Source organism: Mustelus asterias, chromosome 9 (assembly GCF_964213995.1).
Source record: "Mustelus asterias chromosome 9, sMusAst1.hap1.1, whole genome shotgun sequence".
NCBI classification, from domain to species: Eukaryota; Metazoa; Chordata; class Chondrichthyes; order Carcharhiniformes; family Triakidae; genus Mustelus; species Mustelus asterias.
The window spans coordinates 64030689-64047908 of NC_135809.1; the positions used below are offsets into that span (position 1 = coordinate 64030689).

Genomic DNA, 17220 nt, shown 5'->3' on the forward strand with positions numbered 1-17220 from the left:
CTGGTCTGGTCTACGTGTGACTCCAGAGCCACAGCAATGTGGTTGACTCTTAAGGGCAGTTAGGGATGGGCAATAAATGCCGACCCAGCCAGCGATGCTCTCATCTCATGGTGGGAGATCTGGAGAGGGCTGAATGGCCTTTACAGTCATAGAACATAGAAAAAATACAGCACAAACAGGCCCTTCAGCCCACAAGTTGCGCCGGTCATGTCCCTACCTACCTAGGCTTATATATAGGCTTACCTATAACCCTCAATCCTATTAAGTCCCATGTACTCATCCAGAAGTCTCTTAAAAGACCCTATCGAGTTTGCCTCCACCACCACTGACGGCAGCCGATTCCACTCACCCACCACCCTCTGAGTGAAAAACTTACCCCTGACATCTCCTCTGTACCTACTCCCCAGCACCTTAAACCTATGTACTCTCGTAGCAGCCATTTCAGCCCTGGGAAAAAGCCTCCGAGATTCCACCCGATCTATACCTCTCAACATCTTATACACCTCTATCAGGTCACCTCTCATCCTTCGTCTCTCCAAGGAGAAAAGACCGAGCTCCCTCAACCTATCCTCATAAGGCATGCCAACCAACCCAGGCAACATCCTTGTAAATCTTCTCTGCACCCTTTCAATAAGTTCCACATCCCTCCTGTAATGAGGTGACCAGAACTGAGCACAGTACTCCAAGTGGGGTCTGACGAGGGTCCTACAAAGCTGCAATTTTATCTCCCGACTCCTAAACTCAATCCCTCGATTGATGAAGGCCAGCACACCATACGCCTTCTTAACCACCTCCTCTACCTACGAGTTTGATTTAAGAGTCCTATGGACCCGGACCCCAAGGTCCTTCTGATCCTCTTCACTGCTAAGAGTCTTACCCTTGATATTATACTCCTTCATCCCATTTGACCTGGCAAAATGGACCACTACACATTTATCCAGGTTGAAGTCCATCTGCCACTTCTCCGCCCACTCTTGCATCCTATCTAGGACGCGGGGGCACAGCCTTAGAATAAAAGGGAGTCACTTTAGAACAGAGATGAGGAGAAATTTCTTCAGCCAGAGAGTGGTAGGTTTGTGGAATTCATTGCCACAGAGGGCTGTGGAGGCCGAGACGTTAAGCGTCTTCAAGACAGAAATGGATAAATTCTTGATTTCTCGAGGAATTAAGGGCTATGGGGAGAGAGCGGGTAAATGGAGTTGAAATCAACCATGATTGAATGGTGGAGTGGACTCGATGGGCCGAATGGCCTTACTTCCGCTCCTATGTCTTGTGGTCTTATGTACCTTAGGTACTTTTAAGGATGAATTTCAGAAAGTGATGGATTCTAGGGCAATAGAAGCTTAAACTTAACAGATTGAGGCCCGAAGGATAGCTCCATGCCCACCCCCCAACCCCCCCCTCCACCCCTACCAGCGAGGAAAACACTTTATTGTTTAGGCCACCTCTGGGGCTGATGCTCTTTGTCCTGGTTTGTCCTGGGGCGAAGGCCACTCCCTCTCTGGCCTGTGTTAGGTTTCTACACAACCCAACATGTAAAGGAGGAGCCATTTCACCTCAGGAAGCTCAAGGAACTGCACGTTATCTTTCGATTAGGCACTTTACAGCTTTCAGGACACATTGTGTTGAACAATTTCAGATCAAAGGGCAGGATTTTCCAGACCTTCATACTGGCGAGATCTTGCAGTGCGCTGAGGCCAACTCCCTATGGCGGGTTTCCCTGGCGGTCGAATGAGAAAGCCACGCAATATGCCAGAGACATTGGCGGGACTGGAAGGTCCCGCTGACAGCCGATGGCGGTCAGCCTCTTCCGCTGGGAAACATGCCGAGGGGAAAGGGAGCAGGAAAATCCTACCATAGGGCAGGCGAGACCGGAAATTCCTGCCTGAGGTCAATAGAGATTTCCATTGTCGGACCCTCGCCCGCACCAGTTCTGGGCAGGCGAGGTGGTAGAGTTCCGGCCATTGTCTCTGTCTCTACTTTTTCAGTCAGCAGCTGTTGTAACTTTTCCTAATTACACTTTCTCCAGTCACATCTTTTGTTTTTATACTTGTCCCATCACCATCTCTTTTTATTTTGCACCATTGCCCTTTTCTTCATTTAACCTCTCCTGTCTTCTACCCTAGACCTTTGCCGGAATTCTCCGACCTCACCATGGGTGAAATTCTCCGCTCCCGCTGCAGTGAGTGGAGCTTTGGCTGAGCCAAATTCTCTGCTCTCGCCGGAAGTGGGGTGGGAACAGGCGAGATTGGAGATAACCCAGGGGTGGGTAGTGGGAGTGCATGCTTCAGGAAGAGGAACTGAGGCATTGCACTTGGGGCAGATGCTTTACACCTTGGGGCAAAAGCTCTAGCTAATCCAACACTACAATGGTTAACTTCTGTGCTTAATCTTGGCGGGACACTTGACACTTGAAACTTTGCTAAGCAAAGTAGCAAAGTCAATCTCCTCTCTCATTTAGAAATATAAATAGCACGATTATTCAGGCAATTATAACATGTACACTTCTAGGTGCTACTTGAATATTGATAGGAAGAGCATGCAGAGGTAAATGACTCAGACAACAGATGGTGCACAGTTCAAACTGGCACTTTACTGTTTACTGGCAATTCCAATGAGGCAGGATTTGGTTACATTTGTAATGTCCTAACTATGTTAGGAGTTGTAGGTTTTACACAAAAAGAAAAGATGGTTCACACACGTAGATTTAAACTAACACACACCTCCTCACTCCCCAAAGCTTGTCCACCATCTACAAAGTACAAGTCAGGAGTGCGAAGGAAAGCTCTCCGCATGTCTGGATAATAATCCGGGTTCACTTGCCTCTGCCGCCTTGCCGGTGAAGGTCCTCATCGGTAAGGATCATGTCTGGTTCCTATCAACAGGGGCCTGTCATGATGGCCTCCCCACTAGGTCCAGAGGCCATTGAGCCTGCCCCAGGAGGTCGAGGACCAAGGGGGGGCCCCGTGGACAGTGCCAGCCTCGCACCCAGGCAGTACCAGCCTGGCATATGGCACTGCCCATAGGGCACCTTGGCACTGAGAGCCTGGCTCAGTAGAAGTGCTCTCTGGGCATCAGGCAGTGCCAAGGGGGAGGGGCCAACTGGGAGGGGCGGTACCTGAAGGGGCGGACCAATCGGGGGAAAATGCTGCAAACTCTGCAACTGCATTTGGGGATGATGACACTGCGAATTCTGCAAATGGCAATTGGCCAGTCTGTGTGGGGGGAGTGGGGCATGGAGGAGGGTGCTAGTGCCGGGGGGTGGGGAGGTGTGGAGCCCTGCAAAAGTGGGAAGGGCGATCAGCCACGAAGGCCAGTGGTAGCTACGGGAGGCAGGGACAGACTGACCTCCACATTCTGTGGTATTGCACAGAAGATCTGAGCCTGTGCAATGGCGCCTTCTGCTGCAATCTGCGGGCTTTTGGTAAGTTGGCAGGAAACAGATCCTGCTTCATTTTTTTCACAGTGTGAGGTAAGATTCGATTTTTAATTCACCCAAAGAAAAGCGTGATTCCCGTTTTCACGCTTGTTCGGCACTTAGAATTTCTTTGGTAAGATCGCCCCTGACTGTTTATTTTTATGCTGCATGCAAGTTTACTCTCAAAATTAATTTACTCCTTTCTTACGAGCTTTTTAGTCTTTTGCTGCTCAATCCTAAATACTCTTCTCTGGTCTACCATTATCCCATGCCACTTCGTTGATCCTGCTTTTCAATTTAACAATATCCTTGACCATGGATTTTGCCTCTTTCTTGTGGAATCCCTCTTTTTGAATGGGATAAACTCCTGCTGAGCATTTTGGACCAGCTGTTTTAATATCTGCCACTGCTCATTTACCGACCTGAATTTTTTATTTTATTCATTCGTGGGACATGGGCGTCGCTGGCTGGCCAGCATTTATTGCCCATCCCTAGTTGCCCTTGAGAAAGTGGTGGTGAGCTGCCTTCTTGAATCGCTGCAGTCCCTATTCTGTGGGTTGACCCACAATGCCATTAGGGAAAGAATTCCAGGATTTTGACCCAACGACTGTGAAGGAATGGTGATATATTTCCAAGTCAATATGGTGAATGGTTTGGAGGGGAACTTGTAGGTGGTGATGTTCCCATTTATTTGCTGCCCTTGTCCTTATAGGTGGAGGTGGTCGTGGGTTTGGAAGGTGCTGTCTAAGAATCTTTGGTGAATTGCTGTGGTGCATCTTGTAGATAGTACACACTGCTGCTACTGAGCGTCAGTGGTGGAGGGATTGAATGTTTGTAGATGCGGTGCCAATCAAGCGGGCTGCTTTGTCCTGGATGGTGTCAAGCTTCTTGAGTGTTGTTGGAGCTGCACCCATCCAGGCAAGTGAGGAGTATTCCATCACACTCCTGACTTGTGCCTTGTAGATGGTGGATAGGCTCTGGGGAATCAGGAGGTGTGTTACTCGCCACAGTATTCCTAGCCTCTCACGTGCTCTTGTAGCCACTGTGTTTACGTGGTGGATCCAGTTGAGTTTCTGATCAATGGTAACCCCAAGGATGTTAACAGTGGCGGATTCGGTGATGGTTACACCATTGAATGTTAAGAGGCGGTGGTTAGAGTATCTCTTATTGGTGATAGTCATTGCCTGGCATTTGTGTAGCGCGAATGTTATTTACCACTTGTCAGCCCAAGCCTGGATATTGTCCAGATCTTGTTGCATTTGAATATGGACTGCTTCAGTATCTGAGGAGTCGCGAATATAGCTGAACATTGTGCAATCGTTGACGAACATCCCCACTTCTGATCTTATGACGGAGGGAAGGTTATTGATGAAGCAACTGAAGATGTTGGGCCCAGGACACTACCCTGAGGGACTCCAGCAGAGATGTCATGGAGCTGAGATGACTGACCCTCCCCAACCATCTTCCTATGTACTAGGAATGACTCCAACCAGCGGAGAGTTTGCCGCATGATACCCATTGATTCCAGTTTCGCTAGGGTTCCTTGGTGCCACACTCGGTCAAATGCAGCCTTGATGTCAAGGGCTGTCACTCTCACCTCTCCTCTGGAATTCAGCTCTTTTGTCCATGTTTGAACCAAGGCTGTAATGAGGTCAGGAGCTGAGTGACCCTGGCGAAACCCAAACTGGGCGTCACTGAGCAGGTTATTGCTGAGCAGGTGCTGCTTGATAGCACTGTTGATGACCCCTTCCATCACTTTACTGATGATCAAGAGGAGACTGATTGGGTGGTAATTGGCTGGGTTGGATTTGTCCTGCTTTGTGTGTAAAGGATATACCTGGGCAATTTTCCACATTGTTGGGTAGATGCCAGTGTTTTAACTGTACTGGAAGAGCTTGACTAGGGGAGCGGCAAGTTCTGGAGCACAAGTCTTCGGTACTATTGACGTAATGTTATCAAGGCCTTTGCAGTATCCAGTGGCCTGCAATCATTTCTTGATATCACGTGGTGTGAATTGAATTGGGTGGAGACTGGCATCTGAGATGCTGGGGACAACTGGAGGAGGCCGAGATGGATCATCCACTCAGCACTTCTGGCTGAAGATTGCTGCGAATACTTCAGCCTTATCTTTTGCACTGATGTGCTGGGCTCCTCCATCATTGAGGATGGGGATATTTGTGGAGCCTCCCCCTCCAGTGAGTTGTTTAATTGTCCACCACCATTATCCACTGGATGTGGAAGGACTGCAGAGCTTAGATCTGATCCGTTGGTTGTGGGATCGCTTAGCTCTGTCTATCACTTGCTGTTTTTGCCATTTGGTGTGCAAATAGTCCTGCTTGGTAGCTTCACCAGGTTGACATGTCATTTTTAGGTATGCCTGGTGCACTCTCCATTGAACCAGGGTTGATCCCCTGGCTTGACGGTAATGCTTGAGTGGGGGATATGTCGGGCCATGTGGTTGCAGATTGTGCTGGAGTACAATTCCGCTGTTGTTGATGGCACTCTTGGATGCCCAATCTTGAGTTGCTAGATCAGTTCAAAGTCTGTCCCATTTAGCACAGTGATAGTGCCACACAACACGATGGAGGTTATTCTCAATGTGAAGGCGGGACCTCGTCTCCACAAGGACTGTGTGGTGGTCACTCTTACCGATACTATCATGGACAGATGCATCTGCAGCTTGTTTACCCAGTTCACCTTAAACAACTCCTCCCTCATACCATTATAATTGGATTGGATCCTGAACTTCCTAACCCACAGACCACAATCAGTAAGGATGGGCAACAACACCTCCTTCACGATCATCCTCAACACCTACAAGGCTGTGTTCTCAGACCCCTACTATACTCCTTATACACCAATGACTGTGTGGCCAAATTCCACTCCAACTCGATTTTCAAGTTTGCTGATGACACCACTGTAGTGGGTCTGATCTCAAACAATGATGAGACAGAGTACAGGAATGAGATAGAGAATCTGGTGAATTGGTGCAACGACAATAATCTCTCCCTCAATGTCAACAAAACGAAGGAGATTGTCACTGACTTCAGGAAGTGTAAAGGAGAACATGTTCCTGTCTATATCAATGGGGACGTAGTAGAAAGAGTCGAGAGCTTCAGGTTTATAGGTGTCCAGATCACCAACAACCTGTCCTGGTCCCCTCATGCTGACGGTATAGTTAAGAAAGCCCACCAACGCCTCTATTTTCTCAGAGGACTAAGGAAATTTGGCATGTCAGCTGCAACTCTCACCGACTTTTACAGATGCACCATAGAAAGCATTCTTTCTGGTTGCATCACAGCTTGGTATGGCTCTGCTCTGCTCAAGGCCACAAGAAATTACAAAAGGTCGTGAATGTAGCCCAATCCATCACGCAAACCAGCCTCCCATCCATTGACTCTGTCTACACTTCCCGCTGCCTCAGCAAAGCAGCCAGCATAATTAAGGACCCTACACATCCCGGACATTCTCTCTTCCACCTTCTTCCGTCGGGAAAAAGATACAAAAGTCTGAGGTCACGTACCAACTGACTCAAGAACAGCTTCTTCCCTGTTGCCATCAGACTTTTGAATGGACCTACCTTGCATTAAGTTGATCTTTCTCTACACCCGAGCTATGACTGTAACACTACATTCTGCACTCTCTCATTACCTTCTCTATGCTTTGTCTGTATATATAATAATTACCCTTATTTAAGTTGGAGACACTGGTCATGGATCTCTGGCGTTCACCCTAAAATTGTATCTGGAATTGTAACATATTGTGGTGACTACCCCCTAGAGGGTCCATAACCACAAGATCCCTTGTTAATCCTTCTTCATTACACAAAACCAAATCTACAATAACCCGTTCCCAGCTGGGTTCCACAATGTAAAAACCAAATCCAATGGAATCAAATCAAATCAAACGTACTGCTGTAAAATATTACACTACACAGAATATTTTTCTATGCTGCCCTTGCCGGCTTGGTTCGTTCAATCAAATGCAGATTAAAATCTCCCATGATAACTGCAGTTGCCTTCGAACATGCCTTTAACATTTACCCATTTATGCTCTGACTTCTTGAGAGGTCACATTCTGGGGGCGTGTAGACTACTCCCACTCTCATCTTCCTTCCCCTGCTATTTATGATTTCAATCCAAACCAATTCTACATCACTACCCACTTCCTTTATATCACGACACAACACTGCTCTGAAACTTTCCTTGATTAACAACGCTACCCCACCTCTCTTCCCTTTGGTCTGTTCTTTTGGGATATTGTATACCCTGGAATGATGAGTACCCCGTCCAGGTCATGTTTCTGAAAGAGCTAAAACATCATACTCATATGTTGCAACCTGTACTATCAACTCATCTATCTTGTTGTAAATGCTTTATGCATTCAGATACAGTGCATTTAGCTTTGTTTTTTCACAGAAGTTTACAACTCTGGATTTGCTCTGGGTTGCATGTTTTTTGTTTATATTTCCTGCCCTGGCCTGTCACATTATGATAACCAAGGCCCCCTCACTATTCTGTGTCACCCCGCCCTCATATACTCCTATGTGAGCGCCACATAGATTTACTAGAGTGGTAGCCTCCCATTTCCTGCACATGAAAAGAACCCTTTCACTCAACATTGCAAAGATAAAGTGTCTCCCCCTGATGGTGCAGCTCATACCCTGCTGCCTCTACTTGAGGTAGGGAAGAAACTCCACTGCACTATAAAGTTAATATCGACACAGGGCACAGAATAACGGTAGCTGTTGTACTCAGGGCTGGGAAACAGGCCTCTGCTGTTGCTATTGTGCATGTGCAGACTCTCTGCGCAATAGCTCCCTCTGTTGCTGGTTGGTGAATGAAGCCCTGCTCACTGCCTGTAGCAGCTAGAAACAATCTAGCCCATTTTGTCATGCGCTATGTGTGCAAAAAACCCAAAAAATGTATCTGTAACTCTCCCATCTTCACGCTAGCTGGACATTCTCGTAAAATTCCGTCCTATTTCTCATTATACTGTGTGTGTCTATTTCTCATGGATACTACGTGTGTGAGTCAATTTCTCATTATACTTGATGTGGAGATGCCGGCGTCGGACTGGGTAAGAAGTCTCACAACACCAGGTTAAAGCCCAACAGCTGGTTGGATTTGGAATCACAAGCTTTTGGAGCCCTGCTCTTTCATCAGGACACCGCAAACCGCCAGCTCAAAGTAGAGAGGATCTCCAAGAAGATTGCGCATATCACTCATGACTGTGGCCTAGCAAGGTCTTTAGTTGTTTAAGAAAACATGAGTAAGAGGTAGGCCTTTGTGGCTACACCATCCTGCAGTGACTCAAGAAGGAAGCACAGTAGTGTCCTCTTGTGGGGGGAGGACAACTGGGACTGGCAATAATCATCGCCCTTCCCAGTAAAAGCCCACAACCCAAAGGTAAATCTGAAAGAAGAATTCTAATAGTCGGAGGTGAGTTCTTTGCTGGACTTATTGTGCAATGTTCCTACTTGTTGTGGCAATATGTTGTTAGCGAGATGGGAAGTGGCTTGTGTGGAATATAAACAATCGGCATAAGCTCATTGCGTCGATGTTACTGAGTTGTAACATTCAATTATTCATTCCACAGGGTGAGGAGCTGGAAGGATGTTCCGTGCATTTATCGAGAGACCTGCACAGTTTCTGTTGACTAAGTGTCAAAACGAACAGTTATCAAAGGGTTGCCAAGATGTAGGTTTCACTGCAAAATAAATCTAAGGATTTTGCTCCAAAAATATTTAATTATTCTATCCGAGTGATAAATTCAATGGAAGGGTGATATTTGAGTGAAGTTATTTTCAGTTCTAGATTTAAATGTGAAACAAATGCTGGTTACAGTGATGTTCCCTGAGCTACGTTGTGAAGGACAGTCAAGGCTTTATCTTGTGCTATTGAAATAGTGTTCACTAATCTCATCTGTCTTCATTTCCAGTGAAAGATGGCTTCAGAGAGACTCTGCAGGCAGCTTTCAGGAAGATGAGTGGAGGTTCTCTCATGCACACACAAGCCTTCAGACAAAATGCATCAAGTCCCAGATGGATGACATCTTATCAGTGCAGAACCTCAAATGAAGTATGGAAGTTTTGGGTAAGTTCTACTGGCTACTACGAGCTCCAGCATCCTAATCTACTCGAGCAATTTGTAAATGAAAGTCCCAGCTCAGATCAGGTGCTAACTGCAACTGAATCACTTGTGCCTCAGAGTCAGAAGGTGAGGGGGCTCCAATTCCACTCTAGAGACTTGAGAACCACCCTAGATTGACTCTTCAACGGGGTAATGAGGGAATGCCACACTGTCAGAGGCACCACCTTTCTGATCTAATGTCAGACCACAATTTTCACCTTTGGGCACAATTCTGAGCAGGAGATTTCTCCCTCGGGTACTTGTGGAATATTTGTCCCTCAGCCAACTTTATAAAACAGATCACCATCACACTTTGCTGTTTGCAAATTGGTTTCCACATTACAAGTAGCTACAATCCAGAACCACTTCACTGGCTATGAAACACTTTAAGACATTTTATTGTTGAGAAAGGTGCTATATAAATGTAGGTGTTTGGTTTTCAAAAGCTATATTAAAATTACAGAGCTGAGGAAATGCATGGAGGATGGAGGTAAATGTTCCAGTCTTCATGTGGGGATAACTCCCGCTCAACTACTCCAGTGAAAGCAGTAACCCCACTGCGTACACTACACCCACTGGCTCTATATGTGATTGCAAAGCCCTTTGACTGATTCTCAGGTAAAATTAATTCATCTGCACCAATATCTGAAACACAGAATGATAAATCGGAGCCAGGGACAAAGGCAGAGTCCCATCAATGGCCAGTGAAATAATGAAAACTGCACTGAGGAGTATCTGGAGAAAAAGCTGCACATTAGTAGCTCAATAAGTAACAGCCAGTACAGCTTTACGAGGAAAGTGCCAGCTTAATAGATATCATTGCTTTCCTTGTGGCCATTACAAATAAATGAAAAAGGGGAGCCCCTGTGTTACAACTTTCAGAGCACAAGATATAACATGAGTAATTAAACTATAATTCATGCGCATTAGGAAGGGATCCAGAATAAAAATGGAACATGGTACTCATGAACGGTACAAGGTGAGACTGAAGACCCTCAGGGGGTTTGCAGGATTATCAAACTGTAGGCCACGGGTCAATGTCAAACTGCAAAGGCGTACATCAGTAAGACAGCACAGGCGCCAGTAGGACATCACCAGGTCAGCAGGAGGAGCATGTCAGTGCCAGACTTTAGAGTGGGACATCACAGGGTCAGTGGGGAAGTGAATCAGTGGGATATCACAGGGTCAGTAGAGAAGGGGATCAATGAGGCACTACTGGGTAAGTGGGGAAGGGGATCAATGAGGCACCACAGGGTCAGTGGGAAGGGGATCAATGAGGCACCACTGGATCAGTGGGGAAGGTGATCATTGAGGCACCACTGGGTCAGTGGGGAAAGGGATCAATGAGACATCACAGCGTCAGTGGGGAAGGAGATCAATGAGGCACCACAGGCTCAGTGGGAAGGGGATCAATGAGGCACCACTGGATCAGTGGGGAAGGTGATCATTGAGGCACCACTGGGTCAGTGGGGAAAGGGATCAATGAGACATCACAGCGTCAGTGGGGAAGGAGATCAATGAGGCACCACAGGCTCAGTGGGAAGGGGATCAATGAAACACCACAGGGTCAGTGGGGAAGGGGTCAATGAAGCACCACAGGCTTAGTGGGAAGGGGATCAGTGAGACACCACATGAGTTCAAACACAGTATTCAGGAAGCGTAAAGCCCGACCTGAGGTTCCAATCTTTGTTCCAAGCCTATTTCAAGACAATGTTGTAGGCTTCATTGGTTACAGACTGGAGAAAATGAACATTTAGATAAAATACTGCAGTGTCATTAGTTTGGTGATTTCTATGAACAACAACTCATTTTAAATTTACTAAGATGTTAAAAACACTTTCCACTTAAATCTGACATAAGGAACCTCCTTAGAGAAAATCAATTTGAATATTGATGAAACAGTTTTCATCCATTTGGATTACAAGAAACTTGATGAAACAAGGCATTGTATTAATTAAATACATCCACAAAGGATTTGTTCTTAAAATTGTGATCGCCTTGCTATTTTGTCCACTTGGAGTTTGGTGGAAAGTTGTCTGTTGTAAATATATTTGATGACTATGATTTATGTGCTGATTACCTAGTGCTAGATGGTTAAACGAGAACTCCTATAATTCTCTATTCCTTTGAAAGGTTGAAATGAGATCTTATGGAGTATTGCCAATAGCTAAAAGCCATGAGCAGACATGTTTCACTCGTTGCTTCTTGGGCATTTTGTTGAATGTTAACTCAGTCTCCAGGCAAGGACAGACATTCAGGAAGGTCTGGCACGTTATTAGAGTAAGAAGTCTCACAACACCAGGTTAAAGTCCAACAGGTTTATTTGGTAGCAAAATCCACTAGCTTTCGGAGCGCTGCTCTTTCATCAGGTAAGTGGGAGTTCTGTTCACAAACAGGGCATATAAAGACACAAACTCAATTAAATTGAGTTTGTGTCTTTATATGCCCTGTTTGTGAACAGAACTCCCACTTACCTGACGAAGGAGCAGCGCTCCGAAAGCTAGTGGCTTTTGCTACCAAATAAACCTGTTGGACTTTAACCTGGTGTTGTAAGACTTCTTACTGTGTTTACCCCAGTCCAACGCCAGCATCTCCATGTTATTAGAGTCATAGACCAGAGTCATAGAGGTTTACAGCATGGAAACAGGCCCTTCGGCCCAACTTGTCCATACCGCCCTTTTTAAAAAAAAAACCCTAAGCTAATCCCAATTGCTCGCATTTGGCCCATATCCCTCTATACCCACTGTACCCATGTAACTATCTAAATGCTTTTTAAAAGATAAAATTGTACCTGCCTCTACTACTACCTCTGGCAGCTTGTTCCAGACACTCACCACCCTCTGTGTGAAAAAATTGCCCCTTTGGACACTTTTGTATCTCTCCCCTCTCACCTTAAACCTATGCCCTCTAGTTTTAGACTCCCCTACCTTTGGGAAAAGATATTGACTATCTACCTTGTCTATTCCCCTCATTATTTTATAGACCTCTATAAGGTCACCCCTCAGCCTCCTACGCTCCAGAGAAAAAAGTCCCAGTCTATTCAGCCTCTCCTTATAACTCAATCCATCAAGTCCCAGTAGCATCCTAATAAATCTTTTCTGCACCCTTTCTAGTTTAATAATTTCCTTTCTATAATAGGGTGACCAGAATTGCACACAGTATTCCAAGTGTGGCCTTACCAATGTCTTGTACAACTTCAACAAGACATTCCAACTCCTGTATTCAATGTTCTGACCGATGAAACCAAGCATGCCGAATGCCTTCTTCACCACTCTGTCCACCTGTGACTCCACTTTCAAGGACCTATGAACATGTACCCCTAGATCTCTTTGTTCTGTAACTCTCCCCAATGCCCTACCATTAACTGAGTAAGTCCTACCCTGGTTCAATCTACCAAAATGCATCACCTCGCATTTGTCTCAATTAAACTCCATCTGCCATTCATCAGCCCACTGGTCCAATTGATTAAGATCCCGTTGCAATTGGAGATAACTTTCTTCACTGTCCACTATGCCACCAATCTTGGTGTCATCTGCAAACGTTGTGCTTCACCCATCATTAATAATCAACGAGTCCACACAATCTCGGGTTGAGGATATGACACTGAGAGAGAAGAGTCAACAGTTCAGGCCGTCACCACTGACATATCAAAGCATAGGTTGGATACTGAGCAAGCAGTGTCATGTACTAAGTTAAAGAGCAGGGTAAGACTCTGAACGTTGCTCCTTGTATGATACATTAGGCTATTTAGAGAGAGGTAGATGAGCCACATCAATGAGTGACTTGACACAGCGGTTAGATTGTATTTTTGGACTAATTCTGAAGCCGGAGAATCTCTACAGATGGGATGGTCTTCGAGCACGCCAACATTGCAGCTGGTACCTCATAGGAAAATGAAACAAATGGGGAAATTACATTAATCAGACAAGGAAGGGTTATAAAACCATTCTAAAATAGACAGCATGAGGGAAAAGTTGGGGAGTAGGAGGTCGAAAAGTCTTTTGGTAAATGAACAAAGTTAAGGAAGCCAATGAAGGATAAAGAGAGAGGGATGTTGGGGGAGAGGTAATTCGCTTCAAATTGAGATGATGGATAACACAACATGTGAAAAGAACAGAGTTAGAAACATTCATTAATCTAAAAAAGGACAACATGCCAAGGATCTAATAGGGTACATCCGAGAATCTTAAGCAAAATGGGGAGGAAATAGCAGAAAACCTAGAAATTATATTTTTAAAGAGAGTTGAATGTGTGTCTGAGGACTGGAGAATGACCAGTGTGGTATTCATTTTGAAAAAGAGAGGCTAAGCTATTGTAGGTAATTTCAGGCCAGTTAGCTTAACATCAGTGGTAGGGAAATTCTGGAGTCTTCAACTAAAATGAAATTACTAAATCTCCAGATGAAGAGCAAATAATCAGAAGTAGCTGTGGGTATAAGGGTCTGACACATATAGTGATGTAAGAGAGCACATGATCCATACCCAGGGTCAGCGTGGTATTGAACAGAGACGTGTATTGGCATCAGCACGGAGACAGCTCTGAGCCTCTACTCTTTACTATACATGTATAAATAGTTCTACTCATTAATAAAGACTTACAGCTAACCTACAGAAGACGACAGAGACTTCTTTACGACATACCATTCAGTAACCAACATCATCCTAACAGTAGCCAATATTGATTTTACAAAGGAATATTGTCCTTACCAAGCTTGATTGAGTTTTCTGCAGGGGTGACACACACGGTGGATGGCAGGAATGCAGTGGAAATGGTGTGCATTGTCTTTAACAAAGTCAAACACAGGAGATGGTTGTGGAGATTGAGGGATTTGAAGGAAGGGGAGAGAATTGGATGAAGAATGATTAGGAGGTCAGGGAGTGTTACATATTTAAGTGGTTGCATGATTGCTTTAAGAGCCGGTCACATGATTTGATGGTCATATCTTTGAAATGTTTCACAGGCTTCTGCCTTAGTTTCATTTTCCAATCTGTGCAGAGAACATCTCTTTTAATAAACTTGTTGTTGTTACTTTGAATCTACACGTGCACATCACATCTTTTCTTTTTGTTTTAAACCCACAACCCCTAACACATTACAGGGAGTTTTTCAGAGAGATTGGAAGCGATTGGGGGTATGCCTTGGCTTCAGTTCTGTTATTGCCTCCAATTACTTCTTACATGAATAATTTAGATAGCCACAGAGAGCAAGTGGTGTCCAGCTCTGCAACAAGAATCAAATAATTATTGGAGATAAAGGAAACTTCAGTGAGGATGTGATAAGATGATACAGTAGGTTCAAAGAAAAGTAGCAGATGGAATTCAATACTAGTAAATGTGAGGTAGTTCATATTCGTTCTGAAAAAAAGTAAAATAATAATTATAGCTGGAAATGGGAAAGCTAAATGGTGGGGAAGAGCAGAGAGATTTGGAAGTTCAATTTTACAGGACATTAAAACCAGCAACTCAATTTAATAAGCCATAAGGAAGTTAAGCTAAGCCTTTATAAATTACTGTTGGATTTTGCTGAATTTCATGCAACTCATTAAAGAGAGGGTGCAGGAAAGATTTACCAGAATGGTGACAGGAATGAGGGACTTAAGTTATGAGGGGAATCTGGAGAAGGTGGATTGTTCTCCTTAGAGATGAGAAGATTAAAGGGAGGCTTAATAGGGTGTACAAGATTATGAGAGGTTTTGATAGAGTAGCTAGGGAGAAATTGTTTCCATTGGGAGTAGAATCAGTAACTGGAAGAGACGGATTTAAAATAATTGGCACAAAGGGAGATAAGGTGTATTTTCTTTATTTTCTATCAAGATGTTATGATCTGGAATTCACTGCTGACCAGGATAGTGGAAGTAGACTCGATACTAACTTTTGAAAGGAAAGTGAACCTCTACCTCAAGGGAAAAATTGTAGGGAAATGCCAGGGACGTGAAATTAATTAGTAGCTCTTTTTCAGAGCGTGCATGACAAGCCAAATGGCCTCTCTCTGTACCATAATATTTGAAACAAAATCCAATGAAACATTGGCTTTATGACGAGAGATATTGGGAAATTGAGCAGGGTACTGCGCTGGGAGTGCCAGCTTAGATTATGAGCTCAAATCACTGAGAAAAATTCAAAAACATCACCATCCAAATTAGAGAAATATCACTGAGTCAAGAAGGACATGTTCATAAGGTTATTCTGGACACCACCTAATGAGCAGTTTAGGAGCACCCATTAGCTAGCCCATCAGCATCTGAACTAGCTAAAACATTTTATCAGCTGTATGGTTATGTACATAATTCTTGAATGCAATTAGAAACAACTTCAAAACTCAAGGAGGCATCTTCAGATCAATCCCCACAGTTATGAAGTGAACCTGCCCAGAATGAGAGAGTGCTTCTCTGCTCCTGAAAGCACAGTCGGTGCTCTCATGTTGGAATATTCAGCAGCTGGAACTTAGTAGGTGTTGTGAAGGATGAAAGGCACCATTTCACCTGGTTAAAAAGAAGGGGCAGTCACAGGGCTGGGGGTATTGTGGGGTTTGTGGAGGAACACATTTCTCTTTCGAATTTATGATACCATTGTTTTCTAAGCCAGGCAGGAGCGTTACAAAGAGGAGGCCAATGCCTGGAGTTTGCTCTGCCATTCAGTTAGATCATGGCAAATCTCTATCCGCCATTCAGTTAGATCATGGCAAATCTCTATCCGCCATTCAGTTAGATCATGGCAAATCTCTATCCGCCATTCAGTTAGATCATGGCAAATCTCTATCCGCCATTCAGTTAGATCATGGCAAATCTCTATCCGCCATTCAGTTAGATCATGGCAAATCTCTATCCGCCATTCAGTTAGATCATGGCAAATCTCTATCCGCCATTCAGTTAGATCATGGAAAATCTCTATCCGCCATTCAGTTAGATCATGGCAAATCTCTATCCGCCATTCAGTTAGATCATGGAAAATCTCTGTCTGCCATTTAGTCCGATCCTTCCTTCCTCCTCCTCCGGGTACCGCCCTAAGGGGACGTTGGCGACCATGGACTTCCATTTGATTGCTCCATGATGTTGTTTGGCAAAGTACTACAGTGATTTGCTGTTTCCTTTTGCAGTATGACTGACCAGGAAACTCTTCTGCTCTTACTGCCTCGCATCAGACCTATTGGAAGGACTTACAAGCTCATTATGAATGCATCTTTTGTGGCCATCAAATCCCGAAGTGGGACTTGAACCTGGAGTCTCTGGCCCAGAGGTAGGGATATAACTACTGCACAACAAGGCCTCCTTCCATCCTTCCTGGGCTGGAATCAATCCTCGACATTCCTTCTCTGCCTGTTTTTCCAAAGGTGTTCAAAACTGTGCAACCCTTGACCACCTCTCTTTTGCTTTTTCCTTTATTAATGAGGATGTCTCTGGCAAAGTTGCCAGTGATCAAGCCATTAAGAAGCCAATTGGCATGCTGGCCTTTATTAACAGAGGATTTGAGTATAGGAGTAAAGATGTCTAATTGTAATTATATAGAGCTTTAGTGGAACCGCACCTGGAGTAGTGTGTGCAGTTTCCGTCTCCCTACCCAACTAAATATATACTTGCCATTTGAGGGAGTACAACAACAGTCACTACATTAATTCCTGGGATGGAGGGATTGTCCTATGAGGAAAGATTACATAGTAAGAGTTTTAACAACA

General features: G+C 44.7%; 1 protein-coding gene across 1 annotated transcript in view; it reads right to left on the bottom strand.

Moving 5' to 3' along the window:
- tmem178bb (transmembrane protein 178Bb) overlaps positions 1-17220 on the bottom strand; it is a 428056-nt gene that overhangs the window by 96900 nt on the left and 313936 nt on the right. The gene's annotated exons all lie outside the window — the stretch shown is intronic.